Genomic DNA, 12,531 nt, shown 5'->3' on the forward strand with positions numbered 1-12,531 from the left:
ACGAAAACGGCACTGTACAAGTTATCAAAATAGTATTATTACTTCCAGTTCCTTTGTAGTGTTGAGGTTCAATATAAAAGTATAAAGTTCAAATACAACACCAAGTGACTCTTTAGATTGGGATTGGGATAAATCCCTGTTATAAATAATGTAACAATAGAGCATTAGTAAGTTACCAGTCGAATTTGTGTTTTAATACGCTTTTGAACTTCAACAGGAATCGAACCCAGGAGCGACCACCACAAATAGGAGTGCCACAATTCCACTGGTTTGGTGGTCCTAGGCAGTAAGAACTCTCTTGCGGTATCACATAAAATAAACTCTGTCTTACGAACAAAAAGGTATACCTACAACAATGTGCTATACGTTATGTAAGAGACTTTAAGATTCAACACAAAGGAAAGCAAATAATAAATTCATACGAAAAGAGCTTATGAAATCTACGATGTAAAACGCAAGCCAAGGAAGGAAGACTCTCGCTAAACTGTGCCGCGACAGTTGGAGCAGAGCTTTCGCATAAAATTTATGATTTGGTATTCAAAGCGGATTGCAAATATACACTGTAGGTGCAGTGCAGGGCGCAGGATGCGTCGTGGTCCACTGCCTACGTAGACAGTGTTCCCAATTGGAATTGAGACTATTGGAAAGTTAATAAACATAACCAAAGGAAGAGTTCTCAAAGATATTATTCTGTTTAAAGAAAATGTCAGGGAAAGGAAAGAGTCGACGTGATAAGTTCAATGCTGAAGGAGATGAGTGTTTTTTTTTTAAATTAAATGGTTTTAAGCAACTAACAAAGTAATGCATGACGTATTTATTTATTGAAAACCGTCATAACCTTCTACACTTAGGACGGGTTGTTTCGGAGAATTTGAACAATTCATCAAATTTCAACGTTCATTTTCAAGTTCTGTGAAAGATTTTTTCAAGTTCTGTTTTTATTTCAGTTTTGTCAAGCAACTAGCCTACAATGATATAATAACAGAGCTTGAATAAGTCTTTCACAGAACCCGAAAATGAACGTTGAAATTTGATGAATTGTTCAAATTCTCCGAAACAACCCGTCCTTAATCTTGATTAATCTTCTATTCTTGATTAATTGAATTAATCATTATTTTCTAATCTTTCAAAAAGTAATGTTTTGTTTTATTTATTTTTATCATAAAATGGTACAAGATCTACCTCATTTAAATGATTACTTTTTTACCTTAATATATTTACGATTACGTACTTATCATGGATCTTTTTCTAATATTTTTTTATCATTATTATTTTTTTATTTCTACTTTAAACACAAAAAATCAGTAGGTATTGGACAGTTAGGGTCATGGCGAGGGGTTGGGCGGTAACTTAGCTGATTGACACAGGACATGGAAGATATTTTTTGTTTGGTTTTAAAGAAAAAAAAATCACAGGAGACCAAATTTTCATTTATAGCTTTTACTCCAAATAATGTCAGGAACCGAGGGTTAAAGTAAGTCAAGTACGTCCCTTAACATCCAGTATATCGTTATACTATCTCTATATATTTGAATACTTACGTAGATTAATTTATTCTACATATTAAACATCACTACCTGGTCTGATAGTCGATAATCATGTAAAACTTTTACATGATTTCACATATGAGTGAAAAATATATATAATAAATACAAATCCACAAATGTAGCGGTTACGCTCATCCGTTGTAATCTATCCCTCCTTCTCATAAACTATAGATGTTAAGATATGTTACAACGAAGCTCCAACAGTTAACAACCATGACCATAAATCCACAATAAAAGTCCACAAAGTGCGGAAAAGATTCAGGTCAAGATATTGGCACTATGAAATGGATATGGCACCCCCGAATCTGATTCTTAATACTGCCTCTATGTCAGTTCGATTACACGTCGGTTTGTTTTAAAGTAATTAATAATTATCATAATATCAACACAAAATTAGGGCGGGTCGGATGACAAAGGCGGCTGGATGGCGGCTGCCAATCCCTGGAAGCCTTAATTAACAAGTAAGCTAATACTAGACGGTGTCAATGAATCGAACGGCGCGGCGTTTCAATAAACCCCAATCACAATATTATCCGTAACATCAAACCCGAACAGCCATTACACGGTAACGGATCCATTATCCCCGGTGGGGAATTTAGCAACAATTCAGTCGGAAGGTGAACCCGCATTACGGTATTTACCTGCGAGCTGCTGTTAGTTTTAGCTGGGGAGGAGGGATATTACATACAATAGACACATCAAGATGTCTACAGCCGAATGTCATTAGTTATTAGTCATTAGCTTGTTTTATGGATACGTTAATCGTTTTCTGCTCGCGGTATCGGCAAAAATTATTTAATACCATGCAATGTTCTCCTTCAGTGTTATCCAGAGAAAATTCAATTAGTTTGTAAACCACAATATAAGTAATACAAGGTGTCCGGGATTCTGGGAGTGTGCACAAACTTCAAGAGGTGATTAATAGTACAAGACAAAGAAGTTATTAACTTTTTGGAAATTTTAACGTTTTAACTTAAAACTCTTAAGAAAAAATATTTTAGTATGGGAAAAAAACAACGGAATTTCGGAAAATGAAATCTTTATTTTTTACCTCTACCATCATGTAGAATCACCCCCCGAAGTTTGTGCACTTTACCCCCGGACACCCTGTACAATGGCTAAAATTATGGTTCCACGGCGACTCAAACACAACTTTGGAAAGTAATATAAAGACATTGAAAAAGAGATAATGCTAATATATCTAAACGAAACATGAAACAGAACAAGATACAGAAAAATACAGATAAATGGGAATCGAACCCAGGATCTCTGCGTCACCGGGACAATGTCTTTAACCACTCGTCCATTAGGACCTAATTATTTTACGTTATTTTTGACGATCTCATATTTCAAATTCAGAATTAATAATATTATCCTGTAAATAATTTTAATTCTTGCAATTAATTTTAGACTTCTTGATGTTTCATGTTTCGTTTAGATTCAATAAAAAATAAAATCAATCAACACGAAAACACAATATAGGTAATGGCTAAAATTATGGTTCCATGGCAACTCAGAATTTAAAAAAATGGCCAGTAAACCTAACCCAATACAACCTAATCACTTTTCAAGAGTATGTTGAAGTTAGATGAATTACCACTGTCCAAAGTTGCCCGCTTACTAACATTATATACCTATTATGGTCAGAATAAGGGATTTTAATTTCCATTCACACAATTTCATACTAAAATTGTTACATGTGACCGGAGTAAGAAAAATGGTTTACTTTTCCGTGTAATCAAATCAATTACAATTTCTTAATAATAATAATTGGATGACTTGTATAGCGCCGTTTTTGTGCAAAATCACCTCAAGGGCGCTGTACAAATTTATAATACATTTCTACAGTGATCTATGTTATTACTAACTATTTATGGAGGTAATATACAGTGCAATACTTAATTAACTTCACTAGCAACCCATCGTCAGCAATGGAGCTCTGAAATATCCATGTAACTGTTCAATCTTTTCTCTTCAATATTGTTTCAATGGATCAGCCAGGTATGTTTTTCTGAATCTGTTTGTAATTAATAAAATTAGACAGAGACTAGGAATTCGCAATAAATTGTACAGCACCCTTGAGACTAGGTGATTTTTCACAAAAACGGCGCTATACAAGTTATCCAATTATTATTATTAAATAAAAAAGTACGCATTGAAACTTGGGTAAGCCGGGAAGTACTTATTAACAGCTACTATTTATTTATTTTTACTACTAAGCTTAAATTGTAGAACTCCATTTTGATTAAGTTTTTCTTCTACATATAATTAATTTTTTTTTCTACATATAATTTTTTTTTCTACATACATTTTTCTTCTACATATATTTTTCTTCTACATATAATATTAATAATATTAATATTATATTATTATATAATAATATAATATTAATATTATTATTTAATTAATAAAATAAACAGTTTATTTATAAACAAGATCTTATTATTATTATTATTATATTTGACAGCTGTTTCGCCTAGCACGACAATGATATTTACACGGCAGAACTTGTTTACAAATAAACAGTTTTTTGTAATAAATTAAATAATAATGTTATTATTTAATTAATAAAATAAAACGTTTATTTATGAATAAGATCTTATTATTTTTATGTTTGAAAGTTGTTTTGCCTTCCAAAGGCATTAAGACATTTTGATAATGTCTTCGGAAGGCGAAACAGCTGTCATGCACAGCAATGATAATTACACAGCAGAGCTTATTTATAAATAAACAGTGTTTTGTAATAAATTAAATAATTATATTATTGAATGTAACTAACTACGAGGAAAAAACTAGTTACTTTTGAACCTGAAAAAAATTGTTCGATCATCTTAAAGGCCCATTTTTTCCAAACAACGCATTTTCATATACCTGGACGACATCACCTGTGAAGAGTAAGTGCGGAGAAAAACGCCCTTTAAAATAAAGAATCCCTCCAGACTCGAGACTATCTGTATCAGACTCGGGGTATAATCATAAAATTCATAAATAATAACGGTTGATGTTTTATTTAGTCAATAATCTGACAGCCTCTGTATTTTGTATATCCCATCCCTCCGTCGTTCCCGAGACGAGAACGGGAGACGGGGAAACTCGGGATAAACTTTCGGCAGAGAGCAATTATTGTTGAGACAGTGTTGTTCACAGTTCACTGGACTTCTTTGAAACAAATTACCTAAGGAAGGGATTAATTTAATACCAAGTTCTTTATTGAACAAGAGTTACGAAGTTTGCGTAAAACAAATATTCCACAATTATTATTATTCGGGGTTAGTACTCGTTTTGGCTTTTGGATAATAAATTACTTGATATTTTATTCCAAAAATGTTGAAGATAATAATTAATTTATAATTTAATTAGCGTCGAGATACTTCTTGATGGAACGTCTTGAAACTAAATTTCATTACTCTATTGTTATTTGATGGGGTCTGCGTAAAAATATTTGAAGTTAGAATAAAGATCAAGATCGTATTCGTAAAGCTTTATTCAAGAAAAGCCTTGTAAAACTTGTGACAAAGAATAGACATTTTTTAAATCTCTTCAAAAGAACTCACGACGACGTAAAATATAATAATAAAATCCTGACAGAAAAGTCATACACCACCTGTTTAGTAAAGACACATAGTTACAAAGCCAGTGTGTTTAGAAAGGTGCGCAAATAAGAGCGTATAAATATTTATTCCCTTTCGTGTCAGTGGGTCTGTTTTCATTGCTCCGTATTCAGCAGTGAGTAAAGCTCTGCGGGGTAAAGGGAGGGTGGAGTGTAGTAGTTTGCGGCGCTGTTGAAAGATGGCGGTAGTGTGACTGGTTCGGCTGGGATCGCGGCACGTGGTCCCAACTGACAGCTGTCAAACGGCATGTGGCCTTATTTACAAGTATGTAGTTAGCCAATCGGATATGATGGCGGTTCGTTGACTTCTCCGATTCGCTTCGGAGGAAAAACCGTGTATTTTATTCTCGGGTTTCTGAAACAAGTTTTTTGTACCGTAGCAAAGATAGAATCAACAAGAAGGTGAGATGGTACAATTTAAATCAACATTACGATTTTGAAGGTAAAATAATTATTTATTGTTACCAAGTTTACAATATTATTATTTTTTTAAACATTCGAAGCCGTTGGCTTTGAAACATGTAGATTATTATAAATTAAAGTGGTGCATACAAAGTATTTCATTTTCATATTAAAAAAGTGTATTTACAAGTTCTCAAATCATTACGTGTGACAGCTATTTCGCTTTCCGAAGGCATTATTATACTGTGGTGAGCCACTTACAGACGATCTATTTATATTATTTTTATAGGCGAAACAGCGGTCCCGCGTAGTAATAATTAACAGCAAGAAAAGTGTATACATTAAATAATAGTATTAATAAATATAAAATACAAAGTGGGTAAAATTAATATCTTTACTCACGTTTTTGAGGTTTTATTTTGATCGGGATGAGATGTAATTTGAAAATAAATCGCTTACCTGTAACAAACAAAAAACAATTTTTAACCAGTGAAAAAATAAATTACTATCGATGGGTACATATAGAAGAGAACAAGTCGTAATTTTTTTCTTAAATGTGGTGAAATATATGAAGGCTAATTTTAAAATGTTGTAATTCGTAAAGTTTAAATTGTAATTTTAAATACTGTACTGTTTGTAGCTTTATTGCTATATATTCTAAGATTTCATATTAGCACACGTGCAAGTTAAATAAACATTTGATTTTGGATATTCAGACAGTGTGTGTGTACGTATATAAGTAAATTGAAACTACAATTACCATCCACTCGTACTTTGCAAAGTTAGCAGTATTCAACAAACATTAATAATAATAAATAAGTCTTTCTGGCTTCTGACGATTGGTTTTGCTTTTCGGCACCTCGAGGCCGCACGCGAACTGCTACCGGAATCTCCCAGCGAAGAGCTGATCATAGTGATTGTGATTACGATTACACCACAGTACATCGATAATTTTTTTAATTTTTTTTTTATTTATTACTTGTAAATTATTTAACATTATTATTCTACTACTCCATAAGTTGACCTCCAGGAGCTCGTGTTTATGGGAGGAGTATTTACCTCTAATTCTAATGATTTTTTAAACAATAATAAAAAACTTATGATATAACATAAACATAATATTAACATAGGTACACAAATTAGAAAAGTGTGTTTTTAAAGATAGTTAAAATAATAATATATCTTTTTACAGATTAAGTAAGCGTGAGGAAATTAAGGGTACAATATATCAGGTACACAAATTAGAAATATAGTTTTTTAAAGACAATTAAAATAATATATCTTATTACAGATTAAGTAAGCGTAAGAAAATTAAGGATACAATATTTCAGGTGCACAAATTAGAAAAATATTTTTTTAAAGACAATTAAAAAAAAAATATTTTTTTACAGATTGAGTGAGTGTAAAAAAATTAGGGGTACAATATATCATTATCCAATTTTAGGGACTTAATTAACTTTTTGAATTGTTCATAATTCACAGTTTCGGTTACACTAATTTTATTTTTGGACAATAATATATTGTACCATCTCACACCTAAATACGAATAGTGGTGCTGAACTTGAATACGAATTTCACAGAACTCGAAAATGAACGTTGAAATTCGATGAATTGTTCAAACTCTGTGAAACAACCCATCCATTTCAGAAAACATTCGTAATAATTACAAATAGGAAAACTGGGCCAACCCACCCACTAATCATGTATTTATAAAGTATAATTAACAAATCAATAAATACAATAGTTCTTCAACAAAACAAACAAAAAAAAATGTGAAAAAAAGGCATTCCGTTATGGTTTTGTAGATTCTTTTCCCCCAACGGACGGATTGATTAAATCTTCAAATGATGGAATTTGTGTTTGTTCTACCGGTATTTCTATGAAGGGTGCTGGAAAGAACTACCTAATAATCCTTACGCATAAAGGTACACCCGGGAGAAACACCAAGCACATTTTCAAATTTTTTGCGCGTTTAGCATTACAACAGGGGGCCTACTCTGTATCTTTCGGTCTTTCCTTGGCGGTACTGTCAACTGAGTAGAAATAGTCTCTAATTACTAAAATATCTCTGTAAATTTACTAAACACAGAAATTACTCCGCAATACATTTATGTATTGGATGAAATAATTACAATGCACAAATATTTAGCGAGTGTACAGCACAGATGCATGCGGATTTTTTTAACACCGTAAGGGAAGGGTTAATACGGGTTTGTAATGCTACGTATACATACGCGAGCCGAACTGCCGAACTGAACCTCAACTTATGGGAAAGGAACGAAGCAACCGCAAAGGGCGCGAAACGCCGCTTGCAGTTGCTTTGTTTCTTTCCCGTAATTCGTGGCTCGGTTTGCGTTTAGGTCCGCAAATGTATACGTACCATGACGTTGCTATGGTACGCATCCGGCGGCATGGACTGTTTCAAATATATAAAAAATTTACATTCCTATGTCCACGGGCCTGCTAAGGCATGACCTGTCGGAATTTGTGTTTACTTCCTGATAAGAGAGGGTAGGGTCTCTTTAACACCTAAGTTTATTCCTTTCTTTCGCTGTAAAGACTCTCACACAGCACATCTAAATATGACTTTTTGTTCGACAATCTTAACGTGAAAAATGACTCCCAAAGTAGGAATGCACTTACACATTGAAAATCTGCACTTTGTATATTATTTATTTACAGTTTTTAGTTCATACTTATTTGTGAATTCAATGACATTCGCATTTAGCGTCATATCGAGTTGATAGAATTGAAAGGCAAACGTGTAACAGCATAATATAGGCACGCGAGTGAGAGATCTTCCATCAGAATCCCGAGTAACCAGCATGGAGCATTCACCATCCATCATAGGCTGTCAATCGCGAGGCCAACAGGCACAGACACAGGCAAGCCGACGTCAAGTCGGGCTAAACGTCTCAGTCGAAGGAGGCTTACGCTGGCGAAATCCTTTCTCGACGGGGAAACTACCGGAATTAATGCGGCGACAAGAGCCGACATATTCACTCGAAGGCTTCGGGTGGCTGCTCTGGGGAGGTTAAAACTATTCTTTTATTAAGTGGGAAATTCACACACTGCGGATTCATTAGTCTTGTGCGTAGTGACATACCAAAATGCTCTAAATATGTTGTTTTAAAAGTGGTGTAAAATTGTTGAAACTTAATATGAAAATAAATAAAAATTCTGAAACTAGCTTAAAATATCAAACGGAAAAATTAGAATACATGACCCCCAAATAATGTCTCAAATATCACAATTGCCTTCACAAAATAATACCCATCACATAAAGTCAACGGAAACAGGCCCATTAATTTATATGCTTTTACTTTTCGCTTTTGTATGTTTTTTTTTCAATTTTATATTTTATAACTTCGATTTACTTTTCTGTGCGTTAAGTGTTTTTTTTTTAAATCTATGTATTTGATATAGGCCAAATGCTATAAATAGGAAAATCCTATAAATTAAACAATTTTAGACTATGTATTTTTAAACGTATCAATTTGAATTTCGATTTTGTTTTCGTGAAAATAATGAATCTTGTGAATCTTGGAAGTGGAAATTAACCCACTTCCCGACATCTGCTTATCCGATCGAGCTGAAACTCGGCAGATAGACTAGTTGCCGATGATAATGCATATCATATCTATATCGGTGGCATACATGCAAATTTATAAATTGGATGATATTAAAGCATGTTATGTTAACTGCGAAATAAATGTCGGTCCTACCCAATCGGTATTTGGCTCGATTTTTAGCGTGGTTAACTTCAGTGCCTGGGGAGGAAGGTTAAAGGTGGAAACACATTATTAAAACCCGACGCGACCCGATGAAACGCGATGCGTGTTGAGTCGAATCATATGTATTGTTTTCTTATGACCAGAATCACACTATGAACATCCGACGCGACGCCATGTCGGATGTTCATAGTGTGATTCTGGTCATAAGAAAACAATACATTTGATTCGACTCAACACGCATCGCGTTTCATCGGGTCGCGTCGGGTTTTAATAATGTGTTTCCACCTTAAATCTTCAGTCAAACTTCTATATTATAGCACTAAACACACTGTTTATACAACTCACGTGTGCCATGTAAAAACAAGCTTTTTTAAGACAGCGCCATTTGTTGGACGTAGAAGCAAAACGCGCTATTGTTTATTTATCTGCACAGACATACTTAGACACAGTAACGCATGGCGGGGATACAGCCAGTCTATTAATAAAAACAGATGAATTATAGTAAAAAACTTTGTTTTTTACGGGTTGATTTTTTATTTAACTAATTAACTACCCATAACGCCGTTTTCTCGCAGGCAAACAAACACTCCTTCATTCACATTCTCAGAGTGCAAGATACTCTCAGTAATGGACCACCATTCAGAAATGAAACGGCTTTGGTGGTGTTTGGTAACCAGATCTGAATTATACGGTACTTCCCCACCTTCCTTTTCCCTATCTCCTTACCATCCCCACTACCTTCAGCCTCACAAGATACCCCAGTTGGGGATGCCAATATGCCATAGTCTCACTGGCTGGACGGTTGAGACTCTTACTGTTACTTCTAACCTTTTCTGTTATTCCCACTCCTGACAACTATTACAAACAATCAAAAACACTCCTCAATCCAAGGAGAGCTTGGAATTTGAAACATTTATAATGATATTAGATGTTTTATGACTCACACCTTCATTTATGAGTACGAGTGAAAGGGTCAACATTTGGACTTGGGCCAGTGCTTGGTATTATGACGAAGGAGAAACGAAATGCCCTCTTCTCTTTTATTGTTTAGTGTTTTTTTACGACCCGGTGAGTGCGCGGAGACTGATCGAGACAAAGGCTCGATCGGATAACAAGTAACGTGTCGAAAAGTCACGTCAACTCCGATTGTATTAATCCTCAACAAGCGGAATACGGCGGCCAAACAACTTGACTACTTTATTATTTGATTCAAATAAACATCATTTGGTAAATAAATCATAATAGAGATAAAAGTACATCCATCTGTTGGCAATGATCAAAGAAAATCTGTTCTTCATAATAAGGAATTTTACTATTTTTTATCGTGAATTTTTACATTCTTATTTAAATACCAGTTTTTTATATTTTTTTACAAATGTCGATTTCACAGTTAAAATAATTTAAAGTTTGCTTTTTTCAAAACCCGCTAAAACTATCGAAATCAGACGAGGTACGCGTGACGTCATACGTACCTCGGTTTTGTTGGTTAACAGTATGGTCAATCTCACTCGGGTCGGTAAGAAAATTTATTTTTATTTTTTAGTAATATTTTCCTCAAGAATTCTTATGAAATAATCTGTATACCGCAGTAGTCACCTGTGTGCGAGTATATAGTTCGCATTCTCCATTCTCGCGGCCGGCCAACCCGTGAGGTAGCGGTTTAAGTGCTGTCAGAACCCGCAGATCTACGACGGTTTCAATCATTTTTTAATGAAGATTTAGTAATTCTACAATAATATTAATAATATTTGGCCAATTTATATAACGCCGTTTTCGTGATAAATCACCCTAAGGGCGCTGAGTGAGGGACTACAAGTGAATATTTATAATAAAACTTACCTATTCAGAATCAGCGTTTATTGGTGTTTATTATTTCTGAATACGTGTTTTCAATTAATTACATTTGTTACTCAAGTTCTTTATCATGCACATAAAACGGTAATAAAATCTGCGATACTTTTCTAAATGTTACCAAGATTTTTCTATTAAAGCGTCAAAAAATAAAGAATTTAAAAAAAAACAAAATAGCCAAAGCGAGTAAAATAAAACAACATTAAAGAGTCCATACGAAAGTGTGAAAAGGGATCTAACATTATTCGGAGAAAACAAACAAGCGCCCTTTGAGTAGGGTCGGAGCAGTCGGCTAATCGAGATCTCTGACGGGCTCTGGCGGGCTCGGGCGCTACCGGCCGTGGCGCCGATTTACCAGGGAATTCTAATTCCCCGCATTTCTTTCATATTATTTTCCCACCGCGGCCGGCAGATTACAGAAACGTGTTGTTTCAATTTAATCAAAAGGAACTTTAAAAGGGAGATTGATGAAAGGGCGGGATTGTACGTTCTAACCCTCAGCGTTTGAGGGTTTTATGACGAAAGAAACAAATTGAATTGTTTTAATGACGAGACTTTTCAAATTTCAAGGAAAAATTTTCTCATCAAATCGGGAACAAGATCTTTGTTCACACGGCAAGTCTTTTTATAGTAGATAGTAGATTTTCACATTTTATAAGTCAGCTGACAATTAACTGTGAATACGACTGACCGAATCAATCTATATTATTAAAATAACCAGTGTAGACAAGTTGTCAAGACACAACTTTGTTTCAATCAAAGCAAGTCCAAATATACTACTGTTGGCAGAGAATGTTCACAATCAACCGTCTGTCAAATTTAAGCCTCAAGCTTTAAAAAAGATATTGAAGAATTTAAAAAAAATCTCTTAACATTATGTCGCCGGAAAAATAAACGGCTTTTATGTCAGAGGAACTTGTATAAAAAACTTTGTGGTTATACATTCCTTCAAGGCCGTGTCAAATTCGGGGACGAAGTGTTTTTTTATAGAGGGCGTAATTCTTCGAACGCGAGCTGTCCAACTATACTAGACGTAACGACCCGCCCAATATAAATATGTAGAGAAAATAAAAAGGCCGCCTAGAGGGGCTAGAGGGGTGGGCGGGTTCGCTAAAACAGAAGAGCAATACGATAACGATAATTTGGAGAATGAAGTGCCGCCCAAAGTTTCTTGTCGTCTTAATGAAACCGCGACACGCGACACGCGAATGCCGCGCGGAAGAAAGATGATTTTTGCGCGTACGCGATAAATACTTGAACAAATTGACTGGATGAATGTCATTTGTGGTAAATCATATAAATTGCCAAGTTAATGTATAAGTAATAGATATCTTTCCAGTCATTTTCTCAACCTATTTAAATTTTCAGAAGGTTAAATCGTAAAAAT

General features: G+C 34.4%; 1 protein-coding gene and 1 long non-coding RNA gene across 3 annotated transcripts in view; both read right to left on the reverse strand.

The window, feature by feature from the left end:
- LOC149420348 (uncharacterized) overlaps nt 1–6,016 on the reverse strand; it is a 110,123-nt gene extending 104,107 nt beyond the window's left edge. The window contains exon 1 of the long non-coding RNA XR_016302723.1: nt 5,962–6,016. This is a non-coding gene — a long non-coding RNA (uncharacterized LOC149420348). The remainder of the gene's footprint in view (nt 1–5,961) is intronic.
- LOC149420347 (uncharacterized) overlaps nt 1–12,531 on the reverse strand; it is a 486,416-nt gene that overhangs the window by 185,878 nt on the left and 288,007 nt on the right. The window lies entirely within an intron of this gene.

Source organism: Hesperophylax consimilis, chromosome 10 (assembly GCF_061612785.1).
Source record: "Hesperophylax consimilis isolate HC1 chromosome 10, BYU_Hcon_1.0, whole genome shotgun sequence".
Classification (NCBI taxonomy): domain Eukaryota; kingdom Metazoa; phylum Arthropoda; class Insecta; order Trichoptera; family Limnephilidae; genus Hesperophylax; species Hesperophylax consimilis.